Source organism: Adiantum capillus-veneris, chromosome 5 (assembly GCF_014529385.1).
Source record: "Adiantum capillus-veneris isolate H3 chromosome 5, ASM1452938v2, whole genome shotgun sequence".
NCBI classification, from domain to species: domain Eukaryota; kingdom Viridiplantae; phylum Streptophyta; class Polypodiopsida; order Polypodiales; family Pteridaceae; genus Adiantum; species Adiantum capillus-veneris.
The window spans coordinates 108,208,305-108,222,983 of record NC_140935.1 but is presented as its reverse complement, the minus strand read 5'-3'; positions in this window follow the sequence as shown (position 1 = coordinate 108,222,983).

The following is a 14,679-nucleotide window of genomic DNA, read 5'->3' as shown; positions in this document are numbered from 1 at the left end:
CTTGCCTTTAAGATGAAGGCATAGTTGAAAGCATTTTGAAAAGAGGTCTCTCCCTTTGCATCTATGTTGGGCCTATGATCAATCTCTCCCTTCGCATCATGACCACAACTATGTTGGGCCTATTATCAATCAAAGCATTGTTGATCACCTAGTCTAGCTTAGATATCAACCAAAGCAGTGCCGAACATAACACATTTGGCATACATCTTGGCCAAATAATTGCATATAAACCACCCTAGTGTTGAGCACAACTCTAACAACATACCTTGCTATAAATGCATTGTAAGAGATGACATTTCGGACAAGATGTTCCTTAAGCACTTATTTCCCTCTAAAGTATACCATATTTGGCATGAATCCTCAACATATGACATACATATCAACACGGTACTCCAATAACAACTACCAACAATCTGTCTGAAATTTGATAACACCCAAGAATCGATATCTTCTTTGAGTTTCTCCCTTTGGATGAACAACATCACGGCATCCATCCCCTCTGAACCTGCACATCCTCAGGCATGTGCCAACCATTTTCTTCATTAATTTTGCATCATCAAAAGCTTCATCAGACACATCATCTGATACATACATATCATCATCATCCCTTGGTTGTTGATCTAAGATTTGATCCTCAAAATTGAACTCACCTTCCCGTTTCTTGAATGGTTTGATCCTTTCCCTACAATAGACACTCTAGGCTTTGTGCCATCAAGCTCACATAATTTATATGTTGAATTGTCATAAGCACGGAGTACAACATATGATCCAAACCAGTGTTTGACCATCTTTCACATAGCAAAGTATTGGTTTTCTAAGCTTTGTCATAAATAATTACCCAGTCTCCATCTTTGATAGCATAAACATGATAGTGTTGTGGTCTCTACCACTACTTCTAAGCGCCATAGCCTTAACAGGTTCTACTCTCATCTTTCTCTTGAAAAACATGTTTAACTATCTTGTTGTGGGATACTATTCCTATGGATTTTGCTATAGAGGCTTTCAAACTCTCGGCTTGTGTTGTCATGGTGTCTAGCATCTCTTTCATTTGTTGTGAGATTGTCTTTCTGCCCACGAATAGGTTTGGTTAGAAGAAGACCTACTTGTTTTGGTGAAAGATCTGTAGAGAGAGTAGTGTGGAGTTTTGGGTATCATGACTACAACTGTTGAGGGTGTTTTCTATAGCTGCAAGCTTGAAAAATTTTGCAGGTTGCATGCAAGTGGAACAAAAGTGTGCGAGTAAAGTGAAGATGGGTAAACCCTTCGCATAGTTATACGCACACGCCATGAATGCACCACTCATTGGCCTTCTTGAAATGATGCACACCATTTGTGATGTGTCACACATGCATTAGTCCATTATAATTGTTATTACTAACAAGATCCTTTTGATAATGCTGGCATTTATTTTCTGTTGGTGATTGTTAGATGATGTGACTAAATTGTCCCATTGGTTCCGAATTGTCTTATCGGTTTTGGGATTGGTATGAGGTTGAGTCTACATTGGTTCTAGAATTGTCCCAATTGATATGGTATAAAACAAATTCAAAGGTTCCTCATATGATTCAAATGATACCTCTGGTAGTGGTTCTACTAGGATGTCCTCTATTCTGGCATAGTATAGCTTGATCTTGGTCCCATGGTATACTCTTGGTAGCAGTAGCCATGACAAATCTCTAAGTCTTACAGTACCATTGGAGAACACCCAATTCACCTCAGAGGGCCTTGACCAAGCTATTTTCATATTCAATTTTTTAGGTACCAACTTGGATTGATAAAGCAGTACCAAATCTCCTTTCTTGAATTCAAAATCACCTTAATCTTACTGTCATGCCAGATCTTCCTCCTCAAATGGACTACTTCTTGTTCTAACATGGCCCTCTGTCTGATTTCATCTAGTTGTAAAAGCTTATCCAGTCTCAACTTTAGATTTTTATTAAAGTACATCCCATATTCAATTGCCATTCTAAAACTGGGAATAAAAAATTCCATTGGTACTATTGCCTTTGTGCCATGCACCATCCTGAGAGGTGTCATGCCGTAGTGACGTTGTAGGCAGTTCTATAGGCCCATAATGTTAATTGAATCTTAGTGTCCCACTTGTGCGGTTCCTTCTAGACTATATTGGTGAGGATAGTCTTGATGGTTTTATTATTAGTCTCTGCTTGGCCATTTCAATTGGGATAATACGGTGTGGATTTTGAGTGCTTTACTGAAAACATCTTAGTTTATATCAAAATAGTTTCATTAATAAATTGTGTTCCCTAATCTAAAACCATCTCTATAGAGCTCAGGAAATTTTGTAATGGAATTAGGCTAATAACATCGATTATAGTGGAATTAAAATGACAGTAGTGAGCATTTCATTAAGAAAATTCCTAATGAAGATAGAGAGGGAGTACTTGATTAGAGGTAGCAATATCACATGACATCTAGTTAGCTTGGCATGAACAATACTTGTAAAAGAGAGAGAAATAGAGAATTTGATAATAGTTGAGGACCAAATTTACTTGGAGCCGGTCCCCCCTCCAAAAGGCTTTTGTATTATATGTTCTCTCATAAAGAGAGAGACTTGGTACAATACATTCTTTGTGTTCCTTGAGACCTTGTTGATGCCAAGAAGATGGAAAGCTTCATGCACCAATATTATGCCCAAAATAACAATTAAACTTACTTGAAATAGCATAAACTTGTCCCTGATCTCAATCCCAAACCTCAAACGCCTTCAAAGGTGAGAGAGGTGGCAGGGAGTGAGGAAAGTGAAGAGGAAGAAGACGTAACATACGAGAAAGAAGTAGTCTCCTTACATATCATTACTCTTAGAGCATAGCATTGCATAGTAATGGAGACAAAGAAGATGATAAGCATTTCTTTGAAGCTTGACTCTTGATTGGATTTGCATTGCATAGCCAAGAGGTGTTGGTGTAGGCTCTCTACTCCTCAAGCTTGGAGATGGCTTGTGTACACAACACACAATGAGAAGATGTGTGTGTGACTCATGAGCTACAAGAGACAGAGAGAGAGGGATCAAAATTCTACTTTTACTCTAGCTTCAAGCCCATTGGATCAAGCCTAGGGCTAGCCAATCATAAGCTTTGGTCATAACAAGCAATGGGGGTAGAATTTGGATAAGTGTCCTCCTTTTCCCCTTTAAGAGAGAGAGCTTAATTAATTATTGATTGATTATAAATTCTCATTGGTCCTCCCTATAGGCCATCCAATATGATTTAGGCACACTATGAGCGCAATATAACTAGGGGCCTGACATGTGTCCTTTATGCCTCTTGGGGAAAGGGTGGCTCTTGAGTGTGAGTGTGTGTGTTCTCTCTCCTTTCCCTAAAATGAGGGCTCACCCCCTCCTTTGTAGGCTTCTTGTTGACTTGAAGCACCTCAAACGCTTATTTAGTAAGCTCCTCAAGCACCTTAGTTAGTAAGCACCTCAAGCACCTTAGTCAGTAAGCACCTCAAGCACCTTGGTCAGTAAGCACCTCAAGCTCTTGCCTAAGGTCTAAGGTACCTAATGTTGGCCATAGCCTTACCTAATGGTCCTAGGTCGAAGAAATTTTACACTTCACTTTGGAGGTCTTTAATGAAGCTAACCCTAAGGTCTTTTAAGCTCCATTATATGCACATTGCTCTTTGGTAGACCATCTCCTTTTGGACTCCTATTGATATGTAGCCACTCTCCTTTTGGTCCCATGCTGGGATAGGTCTAGCAACACATATCTGTATCCTAACCCTTGTTCCCATTTATCTCCCCATCTTAAATGATCGGTTCAATATGAAAAAATCATTTGGGATAGGTGGATATTACATTTTATGACAATTCTATTGGTCCCATGCTGGGATAGGTCTAGCAACACATATCTGTATCCTAACCCTTGTTCCCATTTATCTCCCCATCTTAAATGATCGGTTCAATATGAAAAAATCATTTGGGATAGGTGGATATTACATTTTATGACAATTCTATCCAAATGATAATGACCAAGATTTGTGTGTGTGCGCGTGTGTCTCTGTGTGTGTTTTTTCCCAAGAAACTATTCTAGGTAACCAAAATAAACCTCTCTCTCTCTCTCTCTCTTCAAAAAACTCACTCACGGGCACTTACAGTAGCCTGACAAATGTCACTAGACTAGCGACTTGTAGTGCATGTACATGTACTTGCTAAACCAAGTTAAAAAGCTCACAAAAATAGACCCCATACACCTTTTTGATACCAGGCATCATGTCCATATGTACAAACTTACAAAAAACAGGGTTCTCAAAATGCGCGCAACAATGTGTGTGTGTGCGTGTGCGTGTGCATGCACACATCCGCGTGTATCTTTTTACATCTCTCCATCACACACACACACACACACACATGTGCGTGCACACGGGCAATAAACACTTTCACTAATAAACTACGGATACTTGTTTACCCATGCTCAAATGCCGGTTTGTCCCACTCCATCTTCAACGTAGAGAGAGAGAGAGAGAGAGAGAGAGAGAGAGAGAGAGAGAGAGAGAGAGAGAGAGAGAGAGAGAAGGTTAATGTGTACATCTTTTCTTTTCGTTATTGTGCAGTTGTGTCGATACAAACATTTGCTACAAATATCTTTTTCTCCTTACTTAGATCATGAGGCCCCTTAGGATTACTCCTACTACATCAAACCTTTTTTGCTTCTTTCTCTTCTCCTTCCCTCTTCCACCTTTAGTGCGAGATAGATAGAGAGAGAGAGAGATTACCCCTCTTGTACCTTTGGTGAGTCTGCTCTCTCTTACCATAACACACATGGTATTTATAAGGTGTGAAAAAAAAACTTTCTTGGTCGTGCCTTGGTTGGACACCCTATGATGAGCGCAATCCAAAAGATGACATTTTGCATAGGAAGTTCATCAAAAGGACACCATGTCTAGTATACATGTCAATCAAAGACTAACAATCTCATCTTGATTATATTTACCCATGTTAGCCTCTTGCATAATGCCAACCTTCAAGATGCAAACACATGCAAAAACTTCTTGTGCTTTCAAAAGTATACCAGAATGGAGATCTCTCTTAGTGCTTCCATAATGTAAGATTTCTTTCAGATGCAAGCATCGGTGACACATAATATACAACTTTTCATCGAGATGCAAACATAGGTGAATGCAATATAGAAGGCCTCTCTTTGCATCTAATGAGAACATCCCAAAGCTTTCTCATCCTTCCTTTACCAGACATATCCTTGAATAAATGCATCCCAAGAGACCACAACTTGGACATTTGCCTTAGATTAAGGGAAAAGAAACCAAGGCCTTTACTAACAACCTCAGTTTTGCTACATTGGCATCTTGCATAATACGATATTTTGAAGGTGCAAAGAGAAAGTGTTGTACGCCAAAAGTATTCTTCCCTTGACATCCTTTCTAACCTTCCCTTGCCTGACATATCTTGAAATCAATGCATCTTAAGGGAGATTGCAACTCAAGTTTCTATTTATATATGGAGACTTTGACATTTAACTCCTTGGTCCACCTTCAATGTTCTATCATGTCACAATGTCGTGATAGACCTCTCTCTCTCTCTCTCTCTCTCTCTCTCTCTCTCTCTCTCTCTCTCTCTCTCTCTCTCTCTCTCTCTCTCTCTCTCTCTCTCTCTCTCTCTCTCTCTCTCTCTCTCTCTCTCATGGAACATAGAATGCAAATTCACTACAGACACTCCAAGAGTGCAAACATTTATAAGAGCGAGAGAGTAGCACCCTTTTATCATGTAGACCTACCATGCGGCAAGGTCTTTGAGTGCTATCTCTAGTGTATAGAAGGGATACAAACATGCTCGTTCAAATTCATTGTAAACACTCATGAGGGAAAGAGAGAAGAAATTTTAGCTTCCTATAGTCCATAGTGCTTGATAAAACCTATGTCGCTGAGAACGTGAGAAAACCTATAAAATTTGAAGAAACTTGGTATAGAAACCTTCAAATATAGTCATGTCACTCCACCATTTCAAAAGAAGGTTATTTTAAGAAGTGTTACATACACTTATACAACATTGTAAATTAGTGTTACATACACTTATACAACATTGTAAATTAGTGCTAACTCTTGACATGCAGGCCTCCAACAAAGTGAAAAGAGAATTATATATATATATATATATATTATATATATATATAGAGAGAGAGAGAGAGGAGAAGGAGAAGCACATTACTGGTGCAATTAGATAAGGATCTTGCATTGGTGATAAGAGATCGAAGCATCTCCCAAGCTAGAGCTCCATGGAATCATTTATGGGTGCTCATGAGGGTTTTGTGTATGTGTGTGTGTGTGTGTGTGTGTGTGTGTGTGTGTAATGAGATGGTTGCCCATCATGATGTAGGAGCCGAACATTCATCAAGAAAGGAAAACATATGTCAGCCAAGGTTTTGTCACTACCAATGGTAAGATTTAGATACATGGTGATGCAGCTAGCATGGTGGCTACTCTGTGTGTGTGTGTGTGTGTGTGTGTGTGTGTGTGTGTGTGTGTGTGTGTGTGTGTGTGTGTGTGTGTGTGTGTGTGTGTGTGTGTGTGTGTGTGTGTGTGTGTGTGTGTGTGTGGTGATGAGATGGTTGATGGTTGCCCACCATGATGTAGGAGCCACACATTCAGCAAGAAAGGAAAGCCTACATATGATAAAGTTATATCACTACTAATGGTAAGCTTCATAAACATGTTGATGCAGCTAGCATGGTGTCTTTCTTCATCATCAAGTAAGGGTAGGGAATCCGTAGTAGGGCAAGGCAATGTGACCGCTTGCACAACATTTATTCATAGCTCTTTAGCTATTGTACGCATGTTGCATAGCTACTCAATTTTTAAAGGAGAAAAAAGAAAGACACATTAAGCATGGTAGAGTTGGAATGAGCTTGTATGTGACATGGGTTAGTAGAGTCACCAATTGCTATGGGACCAATGAACTCAAGGGGTGAGAATTATCCTACCTCTTTCTCTCTCTCCCCTTTCTCTGTTAGTTTTTATGTTGTGTGATCTCTACAGTCTCCTTCCTTTTGTGCTCCATTGCCATTCATCTATCCTCTTGATTCATCTACCCTCTTCTTACAACACCATGCTGCCTTCAACGGCCTCCGTCTAGGCCCTTTTTGTCACATTGTGGCCCATTGTACTCCACCTCTATGCTCAAGTGCTCACATTCCGATATGGATAGTTTTGGTCATCCGATCTTTGCTTAAAGCTGTTGTGTGAGGGTGTTGATGCTACTGTCCCACCAGACTCACTACCTGTATCGCATGTTCGTGCCCCAAATCTAGCAATCTTGTGGCAAGACATCTCTCCTCAGCCATCTAGGCCTTTAGCCTAGAGTGTCCCCTTCGTGATTGGTACCCTCACCCTAAGTGCTTTATCTGCTCATCTTAATTGAACATGTTCGTCAGTGAAGCGTCCGCTAGTGAAGCCACCCCCTTCAGGTCCCAAATAACCCCCACATTTCCACTCACTGCACTGACAAACATCCCCCCTAGTTCCCTCTCCATCTTAGCATTCTCAGTAGCTCGTTATCAAACTTTGAGCTCCCTCACTTCCCTTGCTGACCACTTTGTGCTGCTCTCTCTTGCCCACGGGCCACAACCCTATCCCATCTGCAAAGTATTGAGTGTAGTTTGCTTATTAATAAATAATCACTAAACATTGTTCATTTAAGCATGCTTGCCAAGAGAGACTTGAGGTTGCATGCCATGTGCCTTGTGTAGCCATCTTATCACATGAACATGGGGGCTACCTTCTCACCATTGTTGATTTGGCTTGCACTCCCCATGGACCTGCTAGCAAGGTGATGATCAAAGAGGCTAGAAATGAAGTTACCCTTAGTGATTCAAGGTAGTACCAGCCCTCCAGCCCGCTACATCCGTGTTGGTTGCCACCATTGAGGGTTTAATCACGCAATGGATTCTCAAGCCACACATGTCCGCTCTCTCTCTCTCTCTCTCTCTCTCTCTCTCTCTCTCTCTCTCTCTCTCTCTCTCTCTCTCTCACACACACACACACACACACACACACACACACACATTGGAGCTAGTGTATCTAATGTTCATGTGCTTATAAGTTGCAATCAAGTAGTCTAAACAACCTGCTTACCTATAGGGAGATGGCCTTCAACATGCTTGAGCACAATAGAGAACGAGGAGGAAAAGGATAGCATAGAGAGAGGAGAGAGAGAGATTTGCAGGTGACAGTAACTCTATAGTTGATAGCATTATGTATTTGTTTGGAGTTTACCCTTCAGCTTGCAATTCATGACACATGTAAAGGACATTCCTTTTGCTTCATGGGATACTACTATTGTCGCCTTCACACATTAGTGTGGACATTGTATAGGCACCCCCGCCTAGCCATGCTCTCTTTCCATAGTTCCAATTCAATTGTAAAAGCTCATTTCTAATGTCCACATTCCTTATGAACAGATTGCGGGGTATTTAAGCTCATGGAGGACAAAATGGTCATGGAAAGACAGTATTACCACACTTTTCCTTCCGATGCAAACCTCCAAAATGAATGCCAGAGCAAGTTTCAACAACACTGTTTCCACCAGAATACGCAGTCTGGGCATTATCCGCCCCCTAAATTCCTATCACCAAGTTGAAGCCTACCATGACCAGGAATCACAAACTGAAAACCATGAGAATAGCAGGTTAGACCCCTTGGATGCAAGTATTTGGTGTGGAAGTCCATGGATGGTATGGGCAATTGACTCTTGATTATATCGATATAGATTTACAATGGAGGATTGCTGGATCAACTGTTCAAACTCTAACATTAAGAGCGAGATAGATTATTTTACTTTCACATTATACACGTGCCATGGCACGACAACGGTGTCAAAGTTGAGTTCATTTCTAGGATACATAGACTTCTATAGGAGATTTGTTCATACGTTTGGAGACAAGAAATTACCTTTATATGTACTAACCAAGAAAGAGAATAAGTTCATCTCGACTGAAGAATGTGAAGAAAGTTTTGAGTGCTTAAAAGATGCGATCAATAGGAAGCAAGTACTTCACCATCCTAACTGTGATGCTATTTTTTTTGTTGAGAAGATAGAGGAAGAGAAGAACAACGAGACGATACGCACAGAGTGCAACCCAAAAGTATGTAGAATACACACACATTATTGTATATATAGAGGGGACCCATGGCTATGTTTAGAGTAGCTTCACATATAAGCTCAATAGTCCTTCTCAAACAAGGTTCCCTAACTATCGATGGAAAACCCTTGGGCGCTCAAGGAAAATCCCATAGCCGTATATATACCCACCGCTATACTAATTTATTAAAATGGTTTACAAGGAGCTACATCACTCTTGTTACATACAATGATAGCTTAAAAGGCTCAATGAAATGATTCGATTAACTCCTCAAATACTTCAAAGAATGTTTTGGATCATCTTTAGCTTCAATGAATGTATATCATCCCTGAAATACTTTATTTTGTCTTCAAAAAATGCTTTGCATCGATCATCTTTAGCTTCAATGAACGTATACCATCTCTGAAATACTTCACTTTGTCTTTGAGTTGTGTATAATTTGTTAATATCACAAAATCAAAGAGTACAAGATAGAAATCATATCAATACTAGAGAAATACATGGACATAATGTCTTTGGAGATAGTTTGCAGCACCTCAAAATTGATTCACACAAAATATATTAAATCAAGATTAAACCGATGTATATATTATACAATCTTCTTAACATAAAATACATATAATATGTGGACATATTGAGGCAGTCCGGGGCGGGCAACAAGAGAGGTGACCTCTAAACACCCCTCAAGGCTCCCGTGTTGATCAATTGGAGCTGGGGGCAACTACAAGCAAGAAACAATAACAACAAACCCACAACCAAACAAATGAAGGGGCACCACCTAGTTATGGTGTGCGAACTAGGACGCAAGAGAGATTTTGGCACAACCAAGAAGATGCACCACAAAACACACACAAGCAACCTCACACCAAGACACACACAAAATGGACCAGAGAGAGCTAGAGAAAAAGGGAGAGAGACAGGAATGGATCTTGCATAATACCTTATTTGTGACTTGCAAATGGAGATGGTTCGTTCTGTTGCTATCGTAGAGCTTGTACAAAAACTCACTCAATGCTTAGTGAATGCTAAACATTGCCAACACACACACACACACTATCTTAGGGTGTGGAAGACCTCTCACCACAATAACCTCTTACAATGGACACAAAATTGGCAATGAAAACACACTAAAACACTTTCTAAAACAAGATCAAATGATGGAACTCTAAAACAAGATCAAATGATGGAACTCAAAATATACAAGTCACCTTGAATTCACTAAACCGTATTGCACAAGTGGAAGGACGAAGATTTGAACGTTGAATCACGCCTTTGATGCACCAAACCTCAATTTATTGATGATGGAGGAACATATACAATAGTGGTTTTGAGATTTTGAACTCATGCTCTCTCACTTGCAATGTGTAGCTTGAAAGCTTCTCTTACACCAAAAGTGAAGCTAGCTCACAAAGTGGTTGCTACGCCTAAGTCTCTCCTCATGCATAGAGTGTTGGGGTGCTATGTGAGATATTGGAGGTTGTTTTACAAGAAGGAGAGGGGCCTATTTATAGGTTGGAGACCCTCATTAAGATTATTTGGAAATCCTAATTTACAAGCTAACAAATCAAGATTATGATTTTTCCTGAATATCAAAACATTGTGGGCCTTCTTTATCTGCTTGAGTCATGGATGTGGGCTCAAAAAAGAGCATTATTGATGGTAGATAAGGTGAAAGTAGAGTTTTAACGAAGGGGAGAGAGAGAGAGAGAGAGAGAGAGAGAGAGAGAGAGAGAGAGAGAAAGTTAATATGCACATGTCTTGAGGTGAGGTGTCTTTTATGGTTAGGTCAATGCTATTTTGTGTTAGTATGTTAGTGGTTAGTGTTAGTAATCACTAGAAAAATAATGATATATTTACAATGGGTAGAATGAAGTGGATGGTTGAATGAAGTGAGGAAATCCTTGTGATGGTGAAGCTTGAAGAAGTACTTACTTGTGTAGATTCCCAAAATGACTATCGATCCTCTTCTTCTTCTTCTCTTCTTTATGCCACCGCCGCCAAGGTTGATTACCGCAATGAAAATGGAAATTCGGTTGATGAGATTTCTCAATTTACAGAGGTTAAGCATGGTTTACATGCTGAATTTTATGTATATAGAGAGGCGTAAGATAGAATTGTACTTTGGAAGTAATAGAGAGAGGCATAGAGATGGTGTATGTACATGGAGAGCTCATATGAGAGCTATGGGAGTAAGAGGGGAGGTTAATGGTGAAGAAGGTGAGAGAAACCATGAAAGGTTTAGCTTTGAGTGAGATATTGAGACGAATGAGTGTGTGTGTGTGTGTGTGTGTGTGTGTGTAGAAGTGTGGAAAGAGGTGAGAGAAGACTATGGGCTACTTGTGAGAAAAAAGGGCAGAGTGGGATCCACTCAAAAAATCCTAGCTCACCGGTGGTTGCTCCAAAAATCACCAAAATTTTTGAGGTGAATATTCAGCTCTTGGTCCACATTTTCTCTTTTGACCACCACTTCAAAGTTGGAGTGGAGATGGATATAAAAAATCCCACCAAAATACCTGTTTTTCTTCACAAAAAAGCCTTCAGTGGCCCCCCTTTTGTTGAATTTCATATGGCTCCAAAGGTGAGCCCCTCCTTTCATGAGAGTATGACCTAATTGATTCTTAGGGGTTGGGAAATATTCATGGTTGTGGATTATGCATAAATATAATACACGATAGGATGGAAAAAAACAGGCTAGTATATATAAACTATTCATGGAATCTAGAATAGTGTCAGCTATATATAAATATAAAATAGAAAAAAAGATATATGATAATATAAAGGAATCAAACCAATGGACCCTCATTTGTTTTTATTGAAGTATATTTATTTAGAAGAGATAAGAAAAAATACCTCTAGGAAATAGGAATTTAGTGAAAGGCAATGACTGATGGTGAAAGGTATTTTTGAGGTTTTTCCTTGGAGTGGATTCTCACCAAAAGTAAAAGAAGCTTTCATGAATATATTTCTATATGGAATAAAGAGTATGCAAAATGATAAGAAAAATTGTGGTAATGGTGAGTCAATGTACATAGCATACATAGGAAAATAACGCACCCCTCGGTAGAAATATTTAAATAAATACCAAAATAATTATGAAAATTCCCTATATTTAGGCCCTATGTACAATACACACAAATGGGCCATAATATATTTTTTTATTTGTTTGGATCAACTAGCCCAATGACTAGCTAGCTAAGGGTTTTAAGGAGATATGGGAAATATTTCCTAACTCACACACGCCTATGTACAGTGAAAAGGTAAGAATAACCACCGTGTTTAGGTGATTTTGGTAGGGTGAGGTAACTCACTATGGCAATTACGGAGAGCCAAAAAACGGCTATCATTAGCTCTCCCCCAGGATGATGGTATATTCATGTACCATCATAAAGCATCTTTTGCACAGAGAGTGCTTTTGAGTCCTCTATGATATATGGTCCCTTGATAGGATTTTCATTGTGTGGCTTCTTGTCACACTCATGCTTCATGCAGCAAAACTTACATGAGATAGTCGCTTTTTGACAGTTCTTCGGTAGGTCCTTTGGTAGAAGGCGACTCAAATAAGGCTTCAAGCGATACCCGTTTACCTTCCTGGAGTGCTCTTTACCATTCATGTCCATAAGCTGATAGTAACTTGAATTGAAAGCCTTCTTGACTATGTATGGCCCTTGCCATCTAGTTTCAAACTTGGCATCAAAACGATTGTCAAGGCGATTGTCATACCTTAGCACAGGCTCTCCTTCCTTGATGCCTTTGTCCTTGAGTTTCTTGTCAAGCTTCTCCTTTTCTTGTGTAGCTTTCCTTTTGTAGCACTCGTAAGCTGCTTCTCTTTTCCACTCAAGCTCCACTAATGTAAGAAGTCGATCCATCCATACCTCTTGATCATCTTGTGCACCTCTTCCATGAAGCCATATGGGATGTTGAGCTCAATAGGCTGCAAAACCTCTTGACCATAGACCAAGTGAAATGGTGTGAATTGTGTGGCTTCCCTATATGTAATTCGATATGCCCACAAGGAACCATCCAAAAAGTCATCCCATAACTTTATTTTGTTTTGCACCATCTTTCTAATGATGACTGCAATGACACCATTAGCCTTCTCCACCAAACCATTTGACTGTGGGTAGAATGGTGTGCTATGATGATGTAGAATGTGAAGCTCTTCACAAACTTCTGTGAGTAAACCCTTTTTGAACCCTAAGACATTATCAAAAACAATCTCTAGAGGTGTGCCAAATCTACAACAAATATTAGTGTAGACAAACTTGCTCACTGTTTTTCCATTTACCCTGGCCACACTTTGAGCCTCTACCCACCTAGTCATGTAGTTTACAGCCACTAGAATGTAGAGTTTACCATTATTTGTTCTAAGCAGAGGAACCATAGCATCAATGCCTCACTTTTCAAAGGGTCCATTTGCAAGCACTCTTTGCCTCGGACCATGCACCAGCCTTTTATTTCCATTTACCTGACAGTTGTGACAACTTTTATACCAATGTTGGACATCCACATGTAAGCTTGGCCAAACATATCCCGCAAGCAAAATCTTCTTCACGGTTAATTCTTGGGCAAAATGACCACCACATGCCTCTTCATGCAAACCTTTCAGAATGGCTGGAATTTCTTCAATAGTTGGTACTCTTCTGCACACTTGATCCTTCCCTCTTTGATAGAGGGAGCCTTCTAGGAAGAGATAAAAACTTGCCTTCTTCATGAGTCTCCTCTTTTGAGCTTTTGTGAAGTGTTGTGGAAACTCGGCCTCCAAAATGTAGCCAATAATGGGAGCCAATGACTCCAACCCCTGGTATCTTGGTTCCTTGACAAATGTTTCCACCATGATGACCTGCACTACTTTCTCAATAGATGTAACTGCTTGTTGTGCAAGTAAATCGGCATCTTCATTTTGTTTTCTAGGAATATGATATAATTGCACTTCTTCAAATTGGTTAAACAACCTACAAATGGCATGAACCTTTGTCCTGACGCTTTCATTCTTGCATGCCCAAATACCTAAGATTTGCTTCACATTGAGAAGTGCGTCCCCCTTTACCATGAGACGTTGTATACCTTGGCCAATGCACATCTTTAACACTAGGTTGGTAATGGGACACTTTTATGTCCTGGAACACTTTTATATCCTGTTAAGTGACCATTTTCCTTGAATTATGTCAAGAGTTTCAAAATGGATTTTGAGGTGCTATCTGTCTAGAAAGTTGTCTCATGAGCTGAAAAAAACTCGACATTTTTTTGGAATATCAATTCCATCTTTAACCTTGTCCTTGCACAACATTTCACAACCTAAACTGTGTGAAAAAACAGGTCCTGTTTTTGGCTTTTTTCAACTTTTTGCAACTATGCCACTCTAGAATTCATGTTTGTGAGGTCTATAATTCTAGAGAACTATCTTTAGTAGTCCTCAACATCACCTGATGCTTCTAGGGAGAAATAAATGTTAAAGTTGTAAGTTATGACCAAATTACAAAAATTGTCAAATCCTGTTTTTTAGCCAATTTTAGCTCTTCTATGATTTTTTTGGTGGCTTTCATGATATCCAAATGCACTGTTGATTTTCTAT